The sequence below is a fragment of the Alexandromys fortis genome, unplaced genomic scaffold (assembly GCF_014885135.2).
Source record: "Alexandromys fortis isolate MF-2015 unplaced genomic scaffold, M_Fortis_MF-2015_v1.1 scaffold_42, whole genome shotgun sequence".
NCBI classification, from domain to species: domain Eukaryota; kingdom Metazoa; phylum Chordata; class Mammalia; order Rodentia; family Cricetidae; genus Alexandromys; species Alexandromys fortis.
Genome location: NW_026067934.1, coordinates 2,623,993 through 2,631,064, shown reverse-complemented (window position 1 = coordinate 2,631,064; position 7,072 = coordinate 2,623,993).

Below are 7,072 nucleotides of genomic sequence, written 5' to 3'. Positions count from 1 at the left end.
TTCCGTGACAAAACCAGATTTAAGCAATATCTATATACCAATTTAGCCCTATTGAAGTCATTAGAAGCAAAAGGAATACATAATCCCAGACCAGCAAATCAAAGGCACCATTCACAGAAACTCATACATGCATGCAAACACAGATAAAATAACAGGAATCAATAGAAACTGGTAACTGATTGATATTTCTCCACCTCAATAGTCTCAATACTCAAAAAAAAAAGAGCTATGCTTAAGAGATGGATTAATGTATCCAACGTACACAAAACTGTGATGCCTGTGTTTCTAGCACCTTTTGGTGCAGAAAGATATTCTGCATGATACCAAAAGAAAAGTATAAACACAAGTCTACTCACAAACCTGTTATCTTCAAAAGTCTGTCTGGGAGATAGGGTAGGACAGTGGTGCCATAAAGCTTGTGGAAGCCAACGAATACCTGACCTGATTTAAGGTCCACTCCACAAGATGGGACCTGTGCATTGCTAGGGTGATCAAGAACCTGAGACATATATCTTACTGACCTATTTAAAAGGAGGAAAACATGTAGCAATAAAATGATTCCTCATGACATTCTGCTATACTTACAGATTAGTAACATTGTGCTCAATCATCACCAGAGTTTCTTCTTGTTGTAGGTGAGAAAAAATAGAGACCCACAGCCAGACATTACACAGAGAAAAATAAGGGCCTCTAAAATAAGCAAAGCTCGTAGGAACTCAAAGAGACTAAGGCAGCAAACATATTTTCTTTGAATACCTTAAAACTTCTGTTCAGAATATTCAAGGTGTAGTCCTTTTGATGTCATACCTTGAGCATATAAGAAAAGTATCTTAAGGCTAAATTAGAAAGAGTTGTGCTTATAAAAAATCAATTAGCAAATTGCAGGTTATGTTTGTAACTAAATGCTAATTTTCAGTTCAGTGATGGAATGCTACTATTGTGATTTCTATTTAAAGATCCCTTTACAAAGACCAGTTGTTTCCAATCTGCCTGTTTCAATAAACACAGGTTAAACAGCTCCTTTAGAAAAGTCTCTGTCTCCACACACAATGAACTTCCATGGCACATGATTATAGGCAAATAGAATGGCTGGATGGAGTTCCCAGCCTGTGATTATTTTATTACTGCTCTTTAGACACACACAAGCTGAGATTCCTGGGAGGGAAATCTAATCATGTATTTAGAGGGTTTTTTTTTTTTTTTTCTGGAGGGTGACTGTAGATGAAAGGGTTGAACATTTCCTCAGATAGAATTATCCACTATTGTAATTTCTTCAGCATAGTTTGCCCTGTCTATTAAATATAAAATATGTTTATTTGGTTGCTTTCATGTAGACATATTTTTGTACACTTCAGTTTTGCTACCATATAAAATATGTATTGAACATTTATGTTTTATATGTAACATGACAACTACTAAACAAATCAAGCCTTCAGTAAATGGTTCAAGTAAAATGCACACATTGAAGCCTGATCTGAAATTGAATTTCATTATAGTTGTTTCTAATCCTCTGAAAGAGTATTTCATCAAGATCCAAGATCCAATCCCTAGGATTTTAACAGTTTCTCCCCAGTCACTTTTTCACATTAATTTGAACTTAAGTAAGCCTTACACTCACAAGACTTTTCAAAGCATTTGAAAAGCTGTTCACATAAAGTACATTGCTAGATCCCAAACTCCATCTGTGTTTTTGGTATAGTGTTACACTCTCATTGGATTCAATGCAAGGAGGCAAATAAATTCTCCACAAGGAAAGTAGAAATATGTTAATTTATTAGCTTGCCTACTCCTAGACCAGTAGTTATGTATGTAAAAGGTGTACTTAAACAAAAGAATAGTAATGTAAATTTGAATAATAATATTGAATATCCAATAAAAGTGTCACAATTATAATTTTTCTAATTATTCTTGTATGCCTAATTTAGTTACATTCTCAAGATAATATTATCATCAATTTAAAGCTTTTGATATTATAAGATGCTAATGTTGGAATAAATGGCAGAGAAGTTCATGCCACTTCATTTTAAAATTTCATAAATACTAATATTGTTCTAAATCACTAATAGTAGAATATTTGGTATATATATATGTAGATAATTGATTAAAATAGAAAGTACAGTTTATAAATAGAGTATACATCATAATTATATGCCCCATAAATACAATTCTGAACAAAACAATTGAATAAGTGAGCTCAACATCCGTACTCTATACTTCATAAACAGACATTCCTTGTCCTTGAAATAAAGACAGTGAAGAGAGGGGCACCATCAGTTTTTGTATGTTCTAGATGGTTCCTTATCATGATTCGAGTACTGATTATATCATTATTCCTTAATGGCTGTCACACCTTATTGTGTTCTTTGTCACATTTTAGTTCAAGAAAACTCCACAAAATCCTTCAGTTTTCAATAAAATATTTCAATAAAACCTTTGCTAAAATGATCTTTTCGCAAAAGGACCCACCAATGAGTCAGACTTCTGAAGCACTGCTCCAGAGAAATGTCCACTGAAACTGGAAAGGGCTAAAGAGTTTTGGAATCTTATGGCTATGAGTGCACTTGGGAAACCTAGGTGACAACTCCAGGCTTCAGCAGTAAAGTTAGCACAACTTCTGCAGTAGCATAAATCTTATCACCTGATTGGGGATAAGGTTTAATACCCAAATTCTAAGTAGCAATACTTTTTTCCTGGCTCTCTATCTGTAGTAGAGCCTATAGACTTACTATTTTTGGTGTAATTATTTTTTTTTACTAGGTTAATCTTTTATTAGGAAATTCACTTCATAACCTCAAGGCATGAAGTTCTCCCTTGACTCTCTCTAGTATGTACTCTTCTCTAATTCCTTCCTTGGAACAAGTGATTTTTTTCTTGTCTCTTTTTAAGATGCTTCAGTTCTCTGCTCTGATACCACTTTTACATGTGCCATTATAGAGTTTCAGTTTATTTAGGAATTATGTTAAGTGTATTAGTTACTTTTCTATTGCTGTGATAAAACAGCATCATGAGCACAACTTACAAAAGAATGTTTAATTTGACAGTTTTAGAATGTTAACAGTCTACGACAGCTGAGTGAAGGCAGCTGGAGAAACAACTGAGATCTCATTTCTAAGACACGCAAACAGAAGGTAGATAAAGATATCTCAGGAACAGCTTACCCTTTTGAAACCAAAATTCACCACAAGTGATACACCCCTTTCTGTTCTCCTTAAACAGTTATAGCAACTGGGATTCAAATGGTTATATGAGCCTACGATCATTCATAGTGTACAGCATACTATCTTAAGCAATAGTCGCTGACAATAACCAAAATTATGAAAATTAGAAGAGAAACTTTGGTAGGGAAAGTATACAAAATTGACAAGTAATACAAAGTCTGTAATATATAAATGGAATAATTTTATAGAAAAACAACAAAATTAATTTCAGTATAATGTATAATTCCTATGGAACAATACTTTTGTACACTGTAAAGATTTGTCACTCATAATGACTACTATTAAAATTCTGATTAGTTAGTAGCCAAGCGGGAAATATAGGTAGTACACCAGAGGAAGAAAATACTGGGAAAATGAAAGACAGAGAGATGCAGTCCCTAGTCAGACACAAAGGAAGCAAGATGATGATGCCTCACTGAGAAAAGATACCAAGACATGTGGCTAAACATAGAGGAGAATTATGTGTTAATTTAAGTTGTAAGAGCTAGTTAATAGTAAGCCTAAGCTAAAAGATTAAATAGTGTTGTAATTAATATAGTTTTTTTTTCAGAGAGCTGCATTGTGCAGTGCCATGAGGTTGGCGCTGGTTTCTGCCCATCACCCCCTCTTGAGAATGTGCTCTAAGTCACGTACTATTCCCATATATGGCTAAGACTGATAAGGTGGTCTAAGTTACATACCATTCCATATGTGGCCTAAACTGAGAATGTGGCTTGCTTTCGTGTACCTAGACCTATCCGCATTTCCCACGTAGCTTGCTGGGGCTGGCTGACGAGGAGCTACTTTAGCTATGGGTTGGCTTTCCCTGGTATTCGAAGATTGTTCAAGGTTCCTGAATAAACTGCTGAAAGAAGAGTCCCGTGTTGCATCTTCCTTGCTGGCCGAGGCGGTCACAACAGTTTCTGTGTGATTATTTGGGTCTATGTGGCTAGGAAACGAAAGTGCAGTCTCCGCTTTACATATAATGACTTTATTATACAAAAAGATAAAAAAAAAACTACAGGAGGAAAAGAAGCATAATAAATATAAGAAAGTTGTAAAAACTTTGTGAAAAAGATATTTTTACCTCATTGAATAAAGTCAGACATCTATTTTTGACTTGATAATATAAATAAGTATAGATGTATTTATTTTCATTTTAAGTAAGTTTTATTTTATTTTTTAATTTATTTATTTATTGAAGATTTCTATCTCTTCCCCGCCACTGCCTCCCATTTTCCTCCCCCTTCCCCAAAAAAGTCCCCCTCCCTTGTCAGCCCAAAGAGCAATCAGGGTCCCTACCCTGTGGGAAGTCCAAGGACCACCCACCTCCATCCAGGTCTAGTAAGGTGAGCATCCAAACCGCCAAGGCTCCCACAAAGCCAGTACGTGCAGTTGGATCAAAAACCCATTGCCATTGTTCTTGAGTTCTCAGTAGTCCTCCTTGTCCGCTATGTTCAGCGAGTCCGGTTTTATCCCAGGCTTTTTCAGACCCAGGCCAGCTGGCCTTGGTGAGTTCCCGATAGAACATCCCCATTCTCTCAGTGTTTTAATATCAAAACTACATTGAATTGAACCTAGTATTTTGTCTTTGGACTGTCCACATAAGACATTCCTTAGAATTTTGATCTGTTCTTAATAAGAGATTATATTGTTTCTTTTTGTCTTAAGTATCCTAACCATGAAACAATGATACATTATGATTTAAGAGAGCCTAAACATGGTTTCATAATGACCTATAATCTTACTTAACCAAATGTTCAAAACTTACCAAATTTGGCATAATCATGTAACTATACTTTTCAAAAGTCATCAAGCCAGACATCTATTCATTTTTAAAATAGATAATAATTAATTTTAAACATTCTTGTTTTGAATTGGAAAATTTTAAAAGATCGATTATTTTGCCTTTTAAGAGAAATGTTTAAAATGCAGACTTTTTTGAAATGTAGAGCGGCATAAAAAGATGTTACTAAGTCTGATGGTCAGTTTCTCCTTGATTTCTAGCCCTAAGGACTTTTCACAAGTCCAAGTTGAGATTCTTAGAAAAAAACTTTCAGTTAAAGAAAAGCAAAAGTACTTTTAGTCAAATGTCATTCTTTGTCCACTAAAAATCTAATGAATCCAGATTTAATTTTCACTCAAGAATGCAAAGAGGAATTGTAACTAGGGAAGAAATTAACTGTTTTAATGATAATTTGTAATACACCTGATGTGGGTTTCCCCGCTATATGCTATGAATATGTTTTATTCCCATGGCTTAATAAAGAGGCTGCTCTGACATACCAACAGGTATGAATAGAGCAAAGTGGGAATTCCAAGCAGAGATAGAGGAGAGTGTAGACCAATTCAGTGAAATGCTATGTAGCCACTGGAGGAGACAGATACCTGCAGCAGAACCTTCCTGGTAAACAGCGAGCCTCATGGTAAAATACAAAATGATAGAAATGGGTTTAAGATGTAAAAGCTAGTTATAAATATGTATAAGGTATTGACCAAAGATTATTACAATGGATACAATTTGTATGATTATTTCAGGTCCAGGTGGCCGGGAATGAACAAGCAGTCTCCATCAACATATACCCAGGAGTTGTTACTTAAAAGCTGGTCCTGTGGTATCCTAAAGTGTGCAACTACAATTTTCAAACTAATATTTCCAATTTTTGTTTGTGTCTCCTTAGAATTTAGTCTACCCCTATTTCTTTCCCCAAACTTGACAAGTTGAAGCTGGATGCCTTCAACCAAAGGTCAAAAATAGCACATTAAAAAAATCATATACCATGTACCTGCTTATTGCTATGTGTCCACTAATAATTTCTATGAAGATGTCAGAGTTAACACCAGTTGCTCAGAAGACAAGACAAGAACACTTTGGATTGCCAAATTGTCTACATGGAGCCACCATCTGGTAGTCTGGACTAGCTGTCCTCTCAAATCAGAAACTTGTTTTATTGAATGTTTCTTTCTTTCTATATTTATAGAAATTCTCCCAATAAAATCTGTTCATACTTCCAAATAAGCATGGTTTATAAACTTGAGATCCCAGGGTTTTGTTTTATTTTGTGAGTGTTTTTGTAGGCATTGTTGTTCTGTTTATTTTTTCAAAGAAATAAAGTGATTTGAAACTAAGAAATATTATGAAAAGTTGTATACTGTAAAGACTGTCATTAAATAAATAAAAAAGACACTCAAAGAATCTAGATGTTTGTTGTTAAAAAAGAAAATGATTCTGAACTCAACAGAGAATTCTCAAAAGAAGAAGTTCAAATGGCCAAAAGACACCTAAGGTCATGCTCAACCTCATTAGCAATCAGGGAAATGCAAATCAAAACAACTTTGAGATATCATCTTACACCTGTCAGAATGGCTAAAATCAAAAGCACCGATGATAGCCTTTGCTGGAGAGGCTGTGGAGGAAGGGGTACCCTCATCCATTGCTGGTGGGAATGCAATCTTGTGCAACCACTTTGGAAATCAGTGTTTCGGTTTCTCAGGAAATTCGGGATCAACCTACCCCTGGACCCAGCAATACCACTCTTGGGAATATACCCAAGAGATGCCCTATCATATGACAAAAGCATTTGTTCAACTATGTTCATAGCAGCATTATTTGTAATAGCCAGAACCTGGAAACAACCTAGATGCCCTTCAATGGAAGAATGGATGAAGAAAGTGTGGAATATATACACATTAGAGTATTATGCTGCGGTAAAAAACAATGACTTCTCGAATTTTGCATGCAAATGGATGGAAATAGAAAACACTATCCTGAGCGAGGTAACCCAGACCCAAAAAGATGAACATGGGATGTATTCACTCATAATTGGTTTCTAGCCATAAATAAAGGTCACGGAGTGTATACCTGGTGAACCTAA